This window comes from Castor canadensis, chromosome 7 (assembly GCF_047511655.1).
Source record: "Castor canadensis chromosome 7, mCasCan1.hap1v2, whole genome shotgun sequence".
Lineage (NCBI taxonomy): Eukaryota > Metazoa > Chordata > Mammalia > Rodentia > Castoridae > Castor > Castor canadensis.
Genome location: NC_133392.1, coordinates 95,345,272 through 95,363,676, shown reverse-complemented (window position 1 = coordinate 95,363,676; position 18,405 = coordinate 95,345,272). Strand labels below are relative to the sequence as shown.

The window sequence follows — 18,405 nt, the reverse complement described above, 5'->3', positions numbered from 1 at the left end:
ATGGCTATTTTATAGGATCAGATCTATTTTTGACACAACATTCAGAGACACACTCTTATTTGAGTATATTACACAAGATATCAATTTTCATACAAAAATCTCATGATTACTTTGACTAAAAAAACAAAAAGCCAAAAGTTACAGAATATCTATAGTAAAGCACTATAACCTGTAAAATAATTGGTGTGTCACCAACACCCACCACTTCTGGAAGTTACATATAACTTCAGTAATCACTGAGGTTTATTTTGGTTATCTATTATCTCAAAAGGAAAAACTGCACATGTCAATCACTGTAGAGTCATTCTTTCTGATAATTACTTTGGGTCAGGAATTTGGACAGGACTTGTAGGACTCAGCTTATCTCTATTCCACAGTGGTATTGAAGGGATGACATGACCAAAGTGAAAAATTCAAGATGGCCTCACACACAGGTCTGAACCTGTGTCTGTTGGTACAAAATGGTTGGAGGTTATCTAGCACAGTTGAACTATTTGTTTCCTTCTTTTGTTGTCTGGGCTCTTTTTAGTATGACAGGGCATTGGTTCGTCTTCATTGGACCTCTTTCTGCACTGGGTTTCTTATTTCCCATAGTCTTTCTCTCCATCTGCCTTCCCTGCCCTCCCTGTAAAGGAGATACATTGGACTCCTTTACACAGTAGTTATGGTCTCTCTGAGAGAAAGTAGAAACCAGCAGTCCTTAAATTTTGGTCTCAGAAGTCCAAGAACATTAATCCCTACATTGTATTAGTGAAAGAAAATCATAAAGCTAGAACAAGTAAAAAGATAGGAAGATACACTCACATCTGAAGCAGATATCACAAAGGGGCATGACTGAAGATTGGCCTGGTTCACTGCAGATCATTTTTAGCCATCTATCACAGCTTCCAAGAACTTTCTTATTTTATTTTAAGTTGGAAAGTAATGCATTACCTTTTGGGGAAAGGTTGTATTAGTTAGCTAATTTCTCTTTTCTTTTGTTTTCCTGATCTGCTTTTAGGCTGTGAACTTGGCTAAGAAAAATTTTCTTTCTTTTACTATTTTTAAGTTTCTATTTAAGGCCTATGAAACAAATACAATTGTTCAAACTTTTTTTAAATGTACATGGATATTTGAAATACTATAAGTCTATTATCTTAAACAACATATATAGTTGAAAATTTCAGACATATCCAGAAACACTTTGCCCATTTCATTATTATCTACTGTTGCCAAAGAGTACTAAGCATAGATTTAAATGGAGTATTTCCTAAAATCTTGCTATAAGCTCCACATATTTTCTTCTAAACTTCAGCCAAGTCTTCTGTTTTCATTGATTTCTTTCTTTTTTCTACTTTAACTGTTATAATTATCCTAAGATTTTTAAAGCTCAAGGTTCATAGAGAAAAAAGAAGACATTTATGCATATATTAATTCATTAAATTCACAAAAATTTAATTATAAATGAAATGTTAGGGACTGGAATTATTTCAGTGAAATATATCCTCCATCCAAAAAAAGACTCTACAGGTAAAAAAAAAAGAAACATTAATTATGACAAGAATAGAAACTATAAACATTATAATCAGAACAAGTGTTTTGAACAAAAAAATAAATGAATAAAGTAAGTTGGTATAAAGGACTGGGACATTGCCAAATAGCATCGTTTGATACAGGCTGGAACTCACAGCAGAAAAGTGAATGGACTCTCCTGCTCTTTCTTTTTTCCAATCTGTTAGTAACATGTGTAAGTTAGGCACTGGGGAAACTCCATGAGATATGTCCTTATGTTCCCAGTGAAAGGTGATGATGATGATGACAAGCTGAATTAGGATGAAAGTAATAAATAAAATGGGTAAGTGATGGATGTTTACTTAACAAACTTGATTTTAATGTATAAATAACTTTAAAATTCTTGAAGATAACAAATTTTAGTAAAATTATCTCTTCCTTCTTCACTCTCAGGTTTGATGTTTTTATGTGGATTCTGGGATAGTTGGAGTTGATGCTTACATAAAAGCAAGTCATTTAGGGAAAAGGGGTCTCATGACCTCAGTGACAAAGAAAGTCCTTTTCTCCCTGTGCTATTATTTTCTTCTGACCTTATCTCTGGATTTCCTCTGTCCTTTCATTGAGTTTTCAAAACCATTAGATGATGAGTGATGGGTTTGTGTGTTCTTGGATTTATCTCCACTGGAATGTACTAATTCATTTCCATTTTTTGGCAGTAGCAAAATTCAATCAAATAGCAGCAGAGAACATTCTATGCAGCTGAAGACTTTTTTGACTGTGCTCTTTCTACCAGTTCAATAATGTTCTCAGCAGGACAGAGGAAATTTTGCAGGATAACCCAGGCCATAGAAATATTTCAGGCTCTCTCAAGGCCTCTCTAATCTGACTTGCCATAAACCATTTCTATTTATCTGACAATCAAAATATTGTGGGGTAACATTCAAAGGTTTTTTTTGACCACTATCTTACCTCCAGACAATGATATAAAAATTCCAGTGCTTTTGGATCCCTAAGTCTTTCTAGAAGTTATGGCAACCTGTAGGTTTTACTCCAGGATGACTTGGCATGTTGCCAGAGGAATGTGATAGTGGTGAATGCTATAGCTCTTCTCTCTGATTTTTGTCCTCTCTCCTCTGGATTGAACAGCATTTGTAGTTTGCAAATTATCATCATTCTTCTGTAGTATGTGCTTAGGCTAGCTCCTGGCTTCATACTGGTAATAGAAACTGCATTCAGAGATCCTGTCCTGCTGCTGTCACTGCTGTTCCTGCTTCTGAGCATTAAAACTCAACATTCTCAACACTATTTTCCTGAATTTTCTGTAGTAATAACACTACCTTAAATGTAATGAAAGTAGAATTTCATAGTTTCTTCAGACAGAGAGGAAATGATGGGTTTTGGCAAGATAGAGCAGAATTGATGCTCATCAGGTAAAGGGATGAACAGAAATTAATTGGCAAATACTTATACTTTGCAATATCAGTCTGATCCAGACAGTTTCCAATGAGGAATGGAATGAAGGTCAACTGTACTGAATGTGTTGGTTGAAAGATGAAATAATCAGATATAAAGTATGATCAGGTAGCTGGAAGGTGTCCTTCATCAAAGTGAGCAGAAGGTAAAAAGGCAGGTTTGAGGAAAGAGGATGAGTGAGGCCAGATCTCAAATCATAATATTTTAAAAATAATAACTCAGTTGGGGTTGAGATTACTGCTAAACATACAAATAAGAGTATAAAGGTCATGTTTGAGAAAAAATATAAGTCATTCTCATGGCTTCACAGTCATGTATGACAAACATCACTTATGGAATTTTTTTTTCTTTTGGTAATTTTCAGGTCAAATTTGTATAGGTAAAGAATTCTCACACTTCTGAGCAAATATTGGAAACAGCAACAGATATTCTATGTTCTCTATTCATGGGAGTTCTCTCTGAATAAGTGAGTTTTAAGTCAGTTCTAAAATCTAAACAACTCAGACAGAAAAAGAAAACATATTATTTTCTAAACAAATATTAACTCTACTATCAATTTGTTAATATCTCCTCACCCCTTCTTCCATAATATTTATGAAATTGCGTACTTTTAGATGACTCCCTGGAAAACTGGTATACTTTATAAGTATCCAATATCCCAGCCATGTGAGTATGGTTTAGCCTTTAAGAAATAAGGAAAGGTGTTTCCTGTTTGTCCTGCTTTCCATCCTTAAATATGAGTGCAGATGTAATTCCCTTCTTTATCATACCATCATCCTTCCAGTTGACTGGAAAGTGAGAATGATAGTTCAAGGGACCTCTCTGCTAGAATCATGAATTGACACTTAGACTGAAGGTTGGACTTGGAGAATAAGGTAGAAAGATCCTGGTATTCTAAGAACATCATCAGGCTATATCCCACAATCTAGACAATTTAATCTAGACTTTAATGTGTGAGGAAAATAATGTTCTTTCTTCATTAAGCCACTGCTTTTTGGAGCTCTGTTTCTCCATGTCAACTCTATCCCTAAGTGATACATGAGTTTATTCTTCTTCTTTTTTTTTTTTTTTTTTGATACATAGGACCTGAGACAAAAGCCCTTATCTGAAAAGCCGGCTGAAACATTAGCAAAATATCTGAGTACTGGATCTACATTCCTCCCTTCTAAAGACATACTCTTAATTGATATTAGGTTGATTTATTGGGCGAATTAGGTTCTCCTTCTTTTCTTGATTTCCCTGGCATCACATTTTCATACCATGAAACCTTTCTCCCTATTGCTGATATGGCATAGATAATAACTTGTATCTCCAGATTTTTCTGTGCTTCAATGACTTTGTTTACACCATGTCCAAAACAACCATATTTAATATATTTTGCTATTTCACTGGCTAATCTTTTCACATTCCACTTAATCACTGAATTCTGTAATGACAAAGAATTCCAGTTTTCATAGATTCAAGTGATATGAAACAACTGATCCTTTACTGACGAGTTTTATTGTCTCCTTGAAAGAGCTGGACAGTATGCTATAGTAACTTCAAAGTCTCACTGCCCTAGTTCTAGCATTTACTAGCTATTGACCTTATATAAATCACTTATCAAATCTAAATCCCTGTCTTTTCTTTTCTCAAATCAAAACAGGGAGATATTAATGAGAGTAAAAATAAACACTCTATGTAAAACAATTAAATGAGGTCCTGCTAGGATAATTTCATTATGTATACTAATTAAAAATAATAATGGATTTGCTTTCCCACTTCACATTCTTAAAAAGAATAATAAGATCTGCTATTTTTCTTTTTTCACACAACATAACAAGTATTAATTCATTTATTCAACAAATATCTTCAACTTCCTTTTATGCCAAGTACTGGAAATAACAGACAAACCTAGCCCTCATCATCACCTTGTTTACTTATTTGCATGTAAAAGTCACGAGCCAAACAATTCATGCACATTACTGGCCTGATATTTTTTCAGGTGTTTGTGCTCTTCTTAATTCCCTGTTCATTTTTTTACACTGTTTTATGACAGTCTTTTAAGTGAACAGTACATCTCTGTTTAATTTATTTTATGATTTTTTTTCTAGCTATGTGTATGCAACCTATGTAGTACTTACAGATACTCATTTAGCTAAAGATAACAGACAATTTGGATGATATCACATAAATAAAAAGGAAGAAGATAAAGTTGTCATACTGATCTGCAAGTAATAGTACCTGGGTTGGAAATAGTAATAGATGAATGTGAATAGTAAAGAATAGAAATATTAATCACACATTTTCCTAAAACTAAGAGTCCAGTGAAACCTTAATTTCTACTTACTATTCACTTTTCTACTACTACTTAATATTCATGTTTCTGTTTTTCCTGAAAAGAATTGATTTTGAAAGTTAATTCTTTCCTTAGAAACATAGTGCATATCATAGATTAAAAAGTATTTTAAAATTCTGAGAAGCTTCTTTCTGTGATTCAGCATAGGACAGGAATATGAAACATCAGGACACTGGCCTAGCACACATTTCGTGCATATGGCATTCAGACTGGGACTCCAACATGGCAGTGCTTCTGTCTTCCATTCCCATTCCCATACACAGCTCTTCACACTTTTCTTTACAGCTCCCCCACCCAAAAATTTATCATCTCTTATTGCCAAATTTCTGTTCATGACCTACATAGAGAAACTTCATTTCCCAAGTGAAAAAATTTTTGTTCTGCTAAATCTTCCTTTTTGTGATTATCTATTTCCTGCCTCACCTAAGGTAAGAAGTAAAATATGAAAAATTTCTGTCAATTCCCTGAAAATGGTATGAAAGGAGAACTAAGCATCCCAAAGGACATCACATTTACACCCTAAAAATTTTCCTAGCTGAGATTGAAAGGAAGTCCATTTATTAAAAATCTGCAGCATATCACATTGTGCTGTATAAATCAACATAATGTGATGTGATTTGACATCAGTTAAAAAAGTGCATTTTCTGCTTCTGCTCAGACCATATGTTCAAATTGTTATAAATATCCACAAATACTTTTTTTTCTTTTAACAAATCCAAGCATGTCTCAAACTATCTTGATTTATGTATTGTTTGGGCATTAAACTATTTTATTCTCTTGACACTTTATTATCAATTATTTTACAGATAATGATTTGATATTTTCCCAGAGAGTTTTTATAAAAGAAACACATATACACACAAAAACTAAATTGTCAAAAACAAATATGTTCCTGTATAGTGGAGAAATACAACTTGATTTAGAAAATATTTAACTTTACTTATGATATCTGTTTCTTCTATGGTAAGAGCTTCTCATTATTCTACTTTATGTCGGACTTTTAATACCTACTTGGAGTCACTGAATATTTAAATATGAGCCTGTTCATTGTCACTAATTTTGACCTGAATTCTGTTTACTTAGCAATCTCTGAAAACCTGCTCACCCATGGGTAAATAGAAGCTAAGTTTTTCTTTAAAAAATATTATTCCATGCAATTTATGGGAAAACAACCAAGTCAGCAAGTTTAAAAAAAACCACGCACACACAAACACTGGAACATCTTGACTGGGTTGATGACATGACAGCATTGTACTGTACTACCAGCTGGGAGCTGGCTGGGGTTCAGAAATGGACTCAAGATAGTAGAAGCAGAATGCAAGCGGAGGCAGCTCTACACCAGTGTGGCTACTTTAAAACCAGCAAGAAGACCATTTGCTGTGCCAGCTTTCCCTCACTCTGCCCTTAGCTGATTTCTTGTCTGCACCAGAAAAAAATGTGACATAAGGGGAAAGGATAGCATGTGAAGTGATACCTCACAATCTGTTCAAACTTCCATTGCAGTCTCCCGGCCTCTCGCCTACCTTGCTCTGGATCCCCCCTGAGCTGATGCAAGTGCAGAGTTCCTCTGGACTTCCAAAGGGCTCCATCTTTCTAACGGACTAAAGAATAGGAGGTAGAGGGACTGGAGGAGAGGGACACAAGAGCCACAGGTTACATGATTCACAATCATTTCCTGAAAATTATCAATGGAATGTTTGGTAAAACTTCAAAAATTATTACACATAAAATTAGTTTATGAAGATTTTGAAAGCTCAGTGTTGTCTTTTTAAGGTCTCTGCATTTCTAGAGTTTTCTCCTCATTTTAAGCTGACCCAGACAATGCTCAAAAAGCAGGAAATAGCTATGCATGTAGAGTTTTTAGCCCAACCAGCAGCATGATGTTCTCAAAAACTTGCAAAATAGCCCTTTCCCCTCAGACTTGCAGTTCAATTTTGCAAACGCCAGAATTTCCCTAGTTTTATAAAGTTCAAGTAAGCATCCTCCAAGCTTCAGTGTTTATCTGGACCAGTGTGAATGTTGCACTTTCTTTTTTAATTCACCCTGCACTAATTGCCTTAATATTTTGAGATAACAAATACTGATCTGTAATCTTTCCTGGGGAAAAAAACCTGAAGTTCCCATAAGAAATAGCTTTTTATTAATATCTTTGAGAATCTTGAAACATTGTGTAATGTAATGTCAGCAAATTTGTGTATCCTGTTTGGGCAGAGAAATTAACTATCTGGCATTACTGATACAGCAGGGGAATTTCTTAGGTCTTTTGTGAGAGACAAGTATTATTATAATGAAACTTTAAGGATTTTTTTTTTTCTAACTTATCCTTCCTTTCCCAATTTATATTGTAGCTTCTCTGGCTGTTAGGAAAGTGAAAGAAGTTGTGTGAACTTCTCAATAGCTAAATGAGGCCTGAACCACATCAACCAACTTAATGTAACCTTAAGCCTAAGAGAAATTAACTACCTTCCAGTGTTCATTTAGAAGTGACAACTCTTTATCTAGTGATAATAGTAAAGGTTGGAAAAGTTTATGATTTTGTTTAATAGGTTAGCGTTTCTTTAAAATTTTACTTCTACTACTCGTTTATGCTTGGTGACCCATAGGAAATAAAATGTTGAAATCTCCAGAGCACTTACACAAATTGGTCTTTGGCATACAGTACTCCGTTACGTTAGTTTAAAAATGTTTATCAGAACTTATAAATTAAAATATGTAAGTTAAAATAAATTCTTATTGCTGCAGCTAAGAAATAAATATTGTTGGTCCTCAAGAAGCAGCCCTGGATATCTGAACAAACTATCAGCTCTGTCAACCTACACTTAGTTCTCTTCTTACAATTTATGCTGCCTTTTTGTACTGATTTTCTTGATTGAAATTCCATGTCTTAATTGACCTCCTCATTCTTTTTACTTTTATTCCTCAGTGTTTTTTGTTGCTAGGATAAAATGCATGAGAAAAACAACTTAAGGATGGAAAGATTTATTTTGACTAATGGTTTCAGAATTTTCAGTCCATCACAGTGGGAGAGCAGAGAAGTACAAATCATGGCAGTTGGGAACTAGACAGAGAGTGTCAGCTTTGGCTAACTTTCTACTTTGTCCTTTTGTATCTCATCCAGACACCCAAGTTCAAATCTTCCTCACAGACACACCCAAAGGTATGCTTTACTAATCTCAATCCAATTAATTTTAATAATCAAGATTAACCATCCTGTGTACTATGTACTACATTTCTCTTTTGCTATCTGAGCTCATGGATAGACTTCACTATTTTAGTTTAATTTCTTATAACTTCAGAATTCAAAATAGATACTAAGAGAAATCATAATAATAACAACAGCAACAGGTGGTTATCTACTTATGACTTCTTGACTACTTATTAAATGTGGCACACTGTACTTGACATTTAAGATTGGTAATCACATTTACCTGCAATAGTTGCATAAAGAAGGCATTTTTATTGAATGAGCAAACTTAAGCTCAAAAAGTTTAAATAAATTCAGCAAAATTACAGGGCTAGCGAATAGTCAAATCAGATTAGAACCTATGCTTTCTCTTACCCTTGAACTTTTTTCTCCATTGTGCCTTATAAAATTTCTGCTCATATCATAAATAAATTGGAAATATAACTTTTTTTTCAGCAGTACTGGGGTTTGAACTCAGGGCCTCATGCAAGGAAATATGTCTTGTTATGCCTAACCATAAAGCATAAATTTAATATCTTATATCAATTCGTTCATTATAATTGCAGCCTCATACTGACAAACTTCACATTTTTATAATCAATAATTATGCTGTCAAATTTGTGTGAGAAATACAAAGTCGACAGTAACCAGCAGTTCATGAAACTTAGACATTTAAACTTAGATTTTTTTTAAAAATCATACTTTCTTTATTTCATGTACTTCAACTGAATTTCTAATATAAACCCATATTATTTTACAATAGTAGAAAGGTTCCTGGTTCTCAAGGCCTAATTTAGTGATTTCTCAATCACAAGAGGTTTGTAACGTAGTCCCACTTAATGTTAAAATTCTATTCCTACTGAGCCCTTTCTTTTTCCTGAGAAAATTCAGAAATGCTGCCATTTAAGAACTTTGATTTAATACAAAAGCATCATCTTTGTCTTGCTTTGTTTCATTTCTCTTCCACTGTTTTTCTTTCTAAATTATCTTGTCTGACCATTTGCAAACTAATGGAATAATATATGGGATATCTGGAGTCTAACACTGGCTTTCACTTACTTTTGTATGTCAAGGTTAATCCACTAGCATTTCAGCTGTATCTTTACCCCATCCCCAGGAGAGAATGCAGCAAGTATGTCCTAGTGGAGATTCCCTCCTAACATTTACAAAATCTCTAAGGATGCTTTTTAGAACACCTCCTCAATAAAGTGTCAACTGAATTCTGCTGGAGTACTGGAGGACCATTGGGAAGCCCTTACAATATCTCAAACTAATTCTAGGCTTTCTTGTATTCAAAGGAAATTATTGATTATTAATAATTATTAATAATATTCTTCTTCTTAAATATAAATAAGATTTAATGACTATCTTCTAAAATAAAAGGAAAAATGGCAATTTTACAGTGAAGAAACATCTCAAACACCATTCTACCCAGGCGATCAATTAAGGTTGCAATCAGTGATGTCATTTTGATATTACACATCATGACATGAAGAAAAGGACAGGTCATGTTTTTTGTATTTTCTTAAAACCAATGAGAAACCAAGAGGTAAACTCAAAGAGCCAGCTACAACATACCTTATTATTACTGTTTAGAACTGTAAAGATCATAAGGAAAGGAAAAATGAAAAAGTATCATATCAGAGGAGAGTAGGTTGTGTGACAAGTAAGCAATGTAGATCATAGGGTGGATCCTGGAACAGAAAAAGAACATTGGTGCAAAAAAGTACATGGTATCCTTGTAAAGTTTGTGCTTTAGTTGGTATATTGTATCAAAGTTTACTTCTTAGTTTTGATAAATACATGGTGGTTTTGTAAGATGTTAACACTGAAGGAAATTTGGTAGAGGTTGTGCAACAACTTATACTAACCCTGTAACTGTTTTATAAATCAAAAATTATTATAAAGTCAAAAATTCAAAATAATTGGATCTTGTATACCCCCTAGGATGTACAAGATGATTTGATTGAGGTATAAGTAGAAAAATATGAGCCTTCTTGAGTCACACACTGTGAAATGGACATTTGATATATACCAAGGAAAAAAGGTGAGCTTGCTCTACATGGGTAGGCAGGAACCTCCTCACTCTTGTTATTCATAAGTATATAGTGTAGTATTGGGAGCAAAATCTTGCACACTATATCGAGGTACTTCATGTATATTATGAGAATATAGTTAAGGACATTATTCCAGTTTAAGAAGATTTCTATATTTTTCCTTTACAAAATACGTATTCTAAATTCCCACATTTTTTTTTCAGGAGAGAGCACACACACATAGTTTCCACTACCACAAATTATATAATCAAGTTTCTACAATTTGGGGAAATCGCAGAGGTCAGCACATCCAGAGTGCAATGGATGAGTCTCACCCTGGGAAAACCACCTTCCTCATCATGGTATCTCCCCTGCCAGGTAAAAATAAATTCCCACATTTTAATGATGAGTCTAAAAGTAGTTGCTTTTCAAAGAACCTCCTACTTTAGAATAGTGTTTAAAATGTTTCTTCACATTATAAATATGTCCAGTTTTAGATAAATTTTTCCTGCGAAGTGTCACACATAAAAGTCTCTTACTGGTGACTTTAAAAACTTAAGAGTTCTAATTATCTAATTTGATTACAAATCTTTCAAATGAAGTGCTGTGAATACATTTGAGCATATTTTATAAAAATATGGCACTTTCTAACTTGAAAGAACAACTGATGAGCAACAGATATGCTCAAAATCTCCTAGCCAAATTCAACAAAATATTTGCATTATTAGTGGGTGTAATTGAAACATGAGTTTCAAGATTTTACAAATGCAGACAATGTGCATTGCTTCTACTTGGATCTATGAATTTTTAGCACTTGACTATTCCAAAAATGACAGTCATTAAACTCATAAACAGAGCATCTCAATAAACAGAACTTACAACTAGACCTGCAAATAATTCTAGTATAAAGTTTTAAATAAAGATTTTCATGATGTTGATCTATATTTAATCACATTGCAAGCACACATTTTAATAAAATTTTTAAAAGTTTTTAGTACCACTAATAGTATAGATTAATATTTCCTGAAATTGTTTGTATCTCATCTTTATAGCATCCATTTTAATTTCAGGTTTTTGTGTGTTATATAAAACACAAACATAATTACTATGATAATACATGAAACTTCCTAAAGACTTAAAAGCATGTACCTATTCAAATATTAAGAAGTAGCTTTTTTATTTTAACTGGAAGGATCATTTCTAAAAGAATATTAGTAAAAACAACTGCTTTTTTTCTCTCTATCCCAGGCTATACTCTGCAAAGATTGCTGCAAACTATTTCTTCTCTGCTTCCCAAACCTAAAGGGATTTACAGTAAGGGATAGGACATGGGCAGTAGTGAATGTTTCTTAACCTGCTCTCACTCTCTCTTCCTCTCCAACAATTTATCTTGTTCCTTGATAGAAAGCAGGAAAAGAATATTGAATTAGCCAGGTTATGTACCCCTTCAATGTATTCTGTCTTACATGATTCCCTTAAGCTTACATGTAAAGTACAAGGATGATTATGTACTCTCTTTTACTTTCTGTTGCTTTGGGGTGTTAAGGGCACCTCCCATATCTCTAATGTAAATGTATCAGTCATCAGAACTTACAGAATTTACCATTTAATGTGCACAATATTGCCTCAACTTATTTGTATTTCAGATAGGAAATAACCACTCTAAGATTATTTAAGGTGTAAACTTTGTCATGGTGCAGGTCAACCTTGGATGATACACAAAGAAATGTATTCCTGAATTTGCAAAGTTGCTTCAGCTAATCCCAAGGCATGGAGCCAAAGGGCAGCCTCCCAGCAGAGTATTGCAAACTGCAGTGAGTGTGCTTTAATACAAAAGAAAATCATCATGCAGATTGCACGTGCCAATGTGGCACAGATTTTAAAGAATGAACCCTCAGGCCCTGAAAAAAATTAATGAGTTCTGCCTCTCCTTTCTGTGACCTTTTAGTTAGGTTTTCAAGGGAATTTGTTTTCTTTGTTTTAGTCTGAGCTGTTCTGGAAAGAGTCGCAGTGGGAGAGTGAATCTGTGCAAGTGCTCTCATACAACAGATTCTGCAATCTACCACCGAGTTGCTGTCTCTTGAGTAATTGAAGGTCCTGAACTAGGCAAATTCGCATAGAAGTCAAATATTGCCTTAAAACTCCAAACTGGGGTTTCTTTTTCTATGCGTTTTCTTCTTTGTAGGAGTATTTTTCCTTAAAGAGCTAATTCAACTCATTATCACTACTTTCCTCATGTTTTAAACTGTGTTTATATTAAAAGTTTAGATTAATTTATGCATCATGTCACAAGAGAGTAGAAAACAAAAGAAGAGAAGTGGACCTAAGAGCAAAACTTGATCTAAAAATCAGACATTGGCTTTTATGATGAGAATTTCTTCTTTTAGAATTGACAGCAAATGACGTCTGCCCCGAGTAAGGTGGCAAAATGCAGACTGTTCCAGCATGGGCTCTTCTCTCACCTTGCTCAGTAGCCAGTGAACTTCAACTTAGAATTTATGCTTTCCTAGATCCACTGTGTATTCTTCCTTGATTCAAATTTATGAGCTAATTTCATTTTATTTGTCATAGGATTGGCTCCTGGATAGATACTCTTAGGATTAGATGAGCAGGCCCAATTCTTCCCTCAGTGGTTGTTCTAAGGGAGTACTTTGAAACTTCAGTTGTCTAAAAAACATAAAAAGAGCTTACCTTTTCATACAATGTTAAGTCTTATCTCAGAGTTATGTAGGGAATTTCAACTGACCACTCTCTTATTAAAAACAATCTAATATTTTCAAAACTCTTTCCTTTAATACAAAACCCTTAAAGCTACAAGAATCTTCAGTGTCAATGTGTCCATCTACTCTAATGAACCCAAGACCATGGATAATCACAGGTTTTACAATATTGAGTCACAGGAAATCTATAAAAATATACTTTCTGTTTTGTTTGTTTATTTCCCATCAAATTATTATATTTTACTCAATTTGGCTTAAAATGCAATTCTAGTTTTTTGAAGGTTTTGGAAGATAAAAAATGTAGCATGAGTTACAAATAAAGAAGGAAGAAAGAAAAACCAAAGTTAGCAATATAAATTTCATATAAGAGTAAGGTTAATTTGAAAATATTATACATTCATATATAAATGCTAGGGTCAGATGACAAAGTTGAAGCCAAAAAGGTAAATTCTTTTATATAAAATTTGAAGTCTGATTGATTAAAGATATCTATCTCTGGTACCATGTTGATAAACATACTTCACTGTATCTTAATACTTCAGGAATGTGCACTTTTTGGTACTAATATCTGCTTCTTTTCCAAGAAGGAACGTGCAGGTATACGATATTAGAGACAGTTCTACTGATAGTGTTTATATATTAAACGCCTTGGAAGATAGAGATAGTGTCTCTCTTGAGAGCAAAGGCAGATTTATATACTGTGCAGTTTAATAATGTCTTACTCAGTGGCAAAGGTAAGGCAGGCTTACTGCCTACTGTGAAGGACTTTGTTTCCTATACTTGGAGTTCCTTTCCTATAATAGAACAAAATGTGTACGCAGACATTACCAGATCCCTTCTGCACTGCCCTATAGGAGTCTGGGTTCAGGGAACCAGCACCAATCCTGATACTCTGCATTAGGCTGCTACTGCAAATTAGAGGATTTATCTCTCATTCATGAGTCTCCTGTCTCTCCAAGCATGTATGAAACTCACAACCAAGTCTTAACATGCAAATAGGGTAAAATTTCAGACCCTTCAGAGCTCTTGACATGGTAGTATAGATTTACTTACTATTTATTACTATTTATATATTTACTATTGCTATTAACATATCACCACAATTTGACAGCTAACAACACCATGCCTTTATTAGCTTGCAGTTCTTCAGGAAAATTTATTATATGGCTAGGTTTCTGCTCAGGTTTTATGAAGTGAAAATCAAATCTTGTAGGTCAGGATTGGTTTATTTCTGCAATCTCTGCATTTCTAACCTTGTTTATTTTTAGTAGAATTTAATTTCTTACAGCTAGAACTGAAATCATTATTTCCTTGCTAATGACAGCTCTCAGTCCCTAGACTCTACTCATATTCCTTGCTGTATATGTCCCCATCCATTTTTCAAAGTCAGAACAGTATATACCTCAAGTTAGATCTTTTTAACCCTTTGAATCTTTGCTTTCTTCTGTTTCTGACCTCTAGATCTGATTTGAAATATTTGTATGATTATGGTACATCTACCCAGATTGTCTCCCTACTCTAAGATTAACAGATGTGGGGAGTATATTACCTATGAAAAATATCTCCTATCTGCAGGCTCCACCCACATGAAAGGGAGGAGAGCATACAAGCATTAGGCTGAATCTGGATGAATTCTGTTTGTTACTGAGTTCTAATATTTGTCATCCCTGACCTGAATTTTTATGAAATCAGTGAATGTAGAATGAAATCAATAACACTATCATAAGATAACAATGAGCCAAAGTAACAACTTTATTTATTAGAAATATTTTATTATTATTTCAAAAAGAGGAATGATATACACTGTAATGAAGAACATCCTCAGCAGTGCTCTCACCATGGACACCATGATAAGATCTATAAGTGTATTTTTAGAACACTTCTTAGAATAGAAATCAAAGAACAATTCAGCAAAAGGAATTATGTAAGGCTTTCTTTTAAGAATTGGCATAAATAATGCTGTGTCAGTTATTCTTAACATAAAGTAAAAAGCAGATTTTAAAGGGTCTATAGTATGTTAATAAGGTGAGATTTCATCAAAAAATCATTATAATTGGTGAAGACAATAGGAGGTGGTGCCATCTGAGGTAAAATAGGAAAGCACATGCTGCTTAATGACATTTAATACAAAATTTTTGAAAACATAGCCCTGACAAACAAAATATGTGTTCATACTGCAATGAGAGAGTTCTGACGTTCACCTTTAATGTATCATCATGTTATTCAGATGATCTATGTGTCATCTCATTTGAAATTTAGATCACGCTTGTCAGCGAGTTCAAAATAATACCTTACAAAGCATATGAAGGACAGTTATCACCGGTCAAAGCCAGATAAGATATAAGTGATACATAATGTTATTAGCTTTGAATTTTTATGTATTTTTGTGATATTTTAGATCAAAATATGTACATTGATATTTTCATTAAAAATGTTGAGATACTGACAAAATCACCTCTTGTGTGACTCTTGTCATGCAAGATGAGAACCTTTTCTTTGTTTTAAGCAAATTTGCTAAACAGTCATTAGACTTCCACATTTAAATTTAACTTAAAAGTTATCGTGTGTCACAGTTCCGCTGAGTACAGTTGTCAGAAATGAAGAGCCTCTGGATATAACCGCATATAATGTTGATGATGATGAAACACAAGTATGTCTATTAGATCTGTGCTACCTTGGATTCCAGGTTCCTATATCTAACTGCTCAAATAAAATCTCCTCACACATTTTACAAACATCTCAAAATCAATAAGGATAAACAGAATATTAAATCCACAAACCCATGGCCCCAGTCTTCCCTAATTCTATAAAAAACCATCACCTATCAATGAAGAATTAGTAATTATTGGTGATAACTCCATATTTCATCATATCTAACTATAAATTATGCTCTGTCTCTTCCATTCCTAAAATATATTTCAAGTCAATGTATATTACTCCACCTTCAATGTCATCATCTTTGTTCAAGTCACATTCATCTTTTACTTTGGATTGTACAAAGTTGTCAATTATTCTCCTATTCCATAAGGAATGGCATTCTCCCTTACATTTGTGAGTTCTGTCTGTCATCCTCCAAAACCACCAAAAATGATCCTTCTCAACACTAATCAGGTAGTCTCACATCTTTACTTAAAACTCCACAATGGCTTATTTATCAAACTTAGACCACAGAAGGCCTTTTTATCTATTGTTCCCTCTGCCTGGAACATTTTTCTTTGGAGATCACTTTGGCTTTCTTCTTTCCTTCTTTCCTTCCTTCCTTCCTTCCTTCCTTCCTTCCTTCCTTCCTTCCTTCCTTCCTTCCTTCCTTCCTTCTTCCTTCCTTCGCTCTCTCTCCTCTCTCTTTCTCTCTCTCTCTCTCTCTCTCTCTCTCTCTCTCTCTCTCTCCCCCCCCAACCTTTCCCTCCCTCCTTCCTTCCTTTTTTCTGGGTTTGAGTCAGGGTCTTACACTTGCTACACAACGACTCTACCACTTGAGAGCCAGGCCACTAATCTTTTTTGCTTTACTTTGTCTTTCAAAAAGGGTCTTCTACTTTTGTGTAAACTAGCTCGAGACCATAATCTTCCTACCTCTGCCACTTGAGTAGGTGGGACCACAGGTGTGTTTCACAATACACAGCTTGTTTCTGAGATAGGGTCTTGCTGCTTGCCCAGGCTGGACTTGAGCCACTACCCTCCTATCTCTGTCTCTCAAGCAGGTAGAATGCAGGCGTGAGCCATTACATCCAGTCTCTACCTCATTTCTTTCAGGCCATTTTCATGGTTCCTTCCTAGTGAGACTTTCTATTACACCCAGTTCAAAAGGATGACTCACTCCTCTATGTTTCCTCATTCCTGATTTTCCTTAGCATTTCTTTTTATGTCACGTACCTATATCTTCTGTTCATTTCCTTTTGTTGATATTTTTCTTCATGTGTGTAAATCCAATAATGAGGATTGTACCTATTTTTCTTCCTATGGAGTATTCTTTCACACTCTTGATATACCAGTTCCAACTCCTTCTTTAACCGATAATTTAAATAAAATATATACTCAGAAAAGTCATTTTTGATTACTCCATCTAAATTCAGTTTGCTTTATCTTAGCAATTCACAAAATTATAACAGTGCAACTTAAAACCATTTCTCTGACTTTTATGTCCCGTGCAATTAACTCAGTATTTCCCAAACAACTATTTGAATGAGTGAATGAAGACATAAATCAAGTTTAGAATAAAATTGTGACTAAAAGCAAAATTTTTACATATGAAGAACTTTGATAAAATATATGTATATTTGAAATCCACTTAGTTATCTGATTTATCTAGTACTATCAAATTACTTTTTAAACAACTGATCTTCAATCATTCCATTTTATTTCTTGTTAGCTATGTAGCCATGGACAAGTCACTAAACATTAATTTTTTGTTAATGTAGTTGGGATAATTATACCTTCATTATAAGTTTGTATGTAGTAACATTCAATGGATGCTTTGTTTTGCTGTTAATAGTGTAAAAGAAAAAATGCTCATAGAAGTTGAAAGCTTTTTTGAATAAGAAATAAAGTACCTGTGCACACTGTTTTAAGCACCCTGGAGATAGGTAAGTTACAAGGATTAGGGTTTGCATAATTGGAGTAACAAATAGTTTGCATTAACCTTAGGAAGGGCAGCCATCTTTCATAGGTGTTGAGAATAATGTTAAAGAATGCCAAAACCTAAGCCCTAACAATCATGAAAGTTAGCCTGGATTATTAAGCTAATTAAAACACTGGGGCTCTGGAGACCTGAATTTTAATACAAATTTTGCCACTAACTTATAATGTAACCCTAGGCAAGAGAGTAGGTCTCTTTATTCTTTGCTTTCTTCATCTGTGAAGTGAATATTATCTTCCATATGTTGCTGCACTGCATAGCAATGAACTAATGTAAAGTAAATTGTAAGAATGGTATCCTTATGTTAATTGTGAATGAATAGAATAAAAAGACTTAACATGGCTAAAAGAAACCTGCAGATAGACACATTGCATATATCTCTTCAATCTTACTCTTCTCAAAGAGAATAGTATTATTTTGGTATTTGTTATTTGACATATTCCACCCCTACTCTATACCACACCTCACTCCTTGAAATAGCATTCAAAAGTAAGTGTGAAACTGTTCCAAATATTCCAATAACCTAAAGA

The 18,405-nt window shown here is 34.0% G+C and overlaps 1 non-coding gene across 1 annotated transcript; it reads right to left on the bottom strand.

Annotated features, from left to right (window-relative positions):
* Window positions 1-10,746: 10,746 nt before the first annotated feature.
* Window positions 10,747-10,908, bottom strand: LOC141425077 (U1 spliceosomal RNA). The gene has a single exon (XR_012450186.1). It is a non-coding gene; the product is annotated as a U1 spliceosomal RNA (small nuclear RNA).
* Between the last annotated feature and the right edge of the window lie 7,497 nt (window positions 10,909-18,405).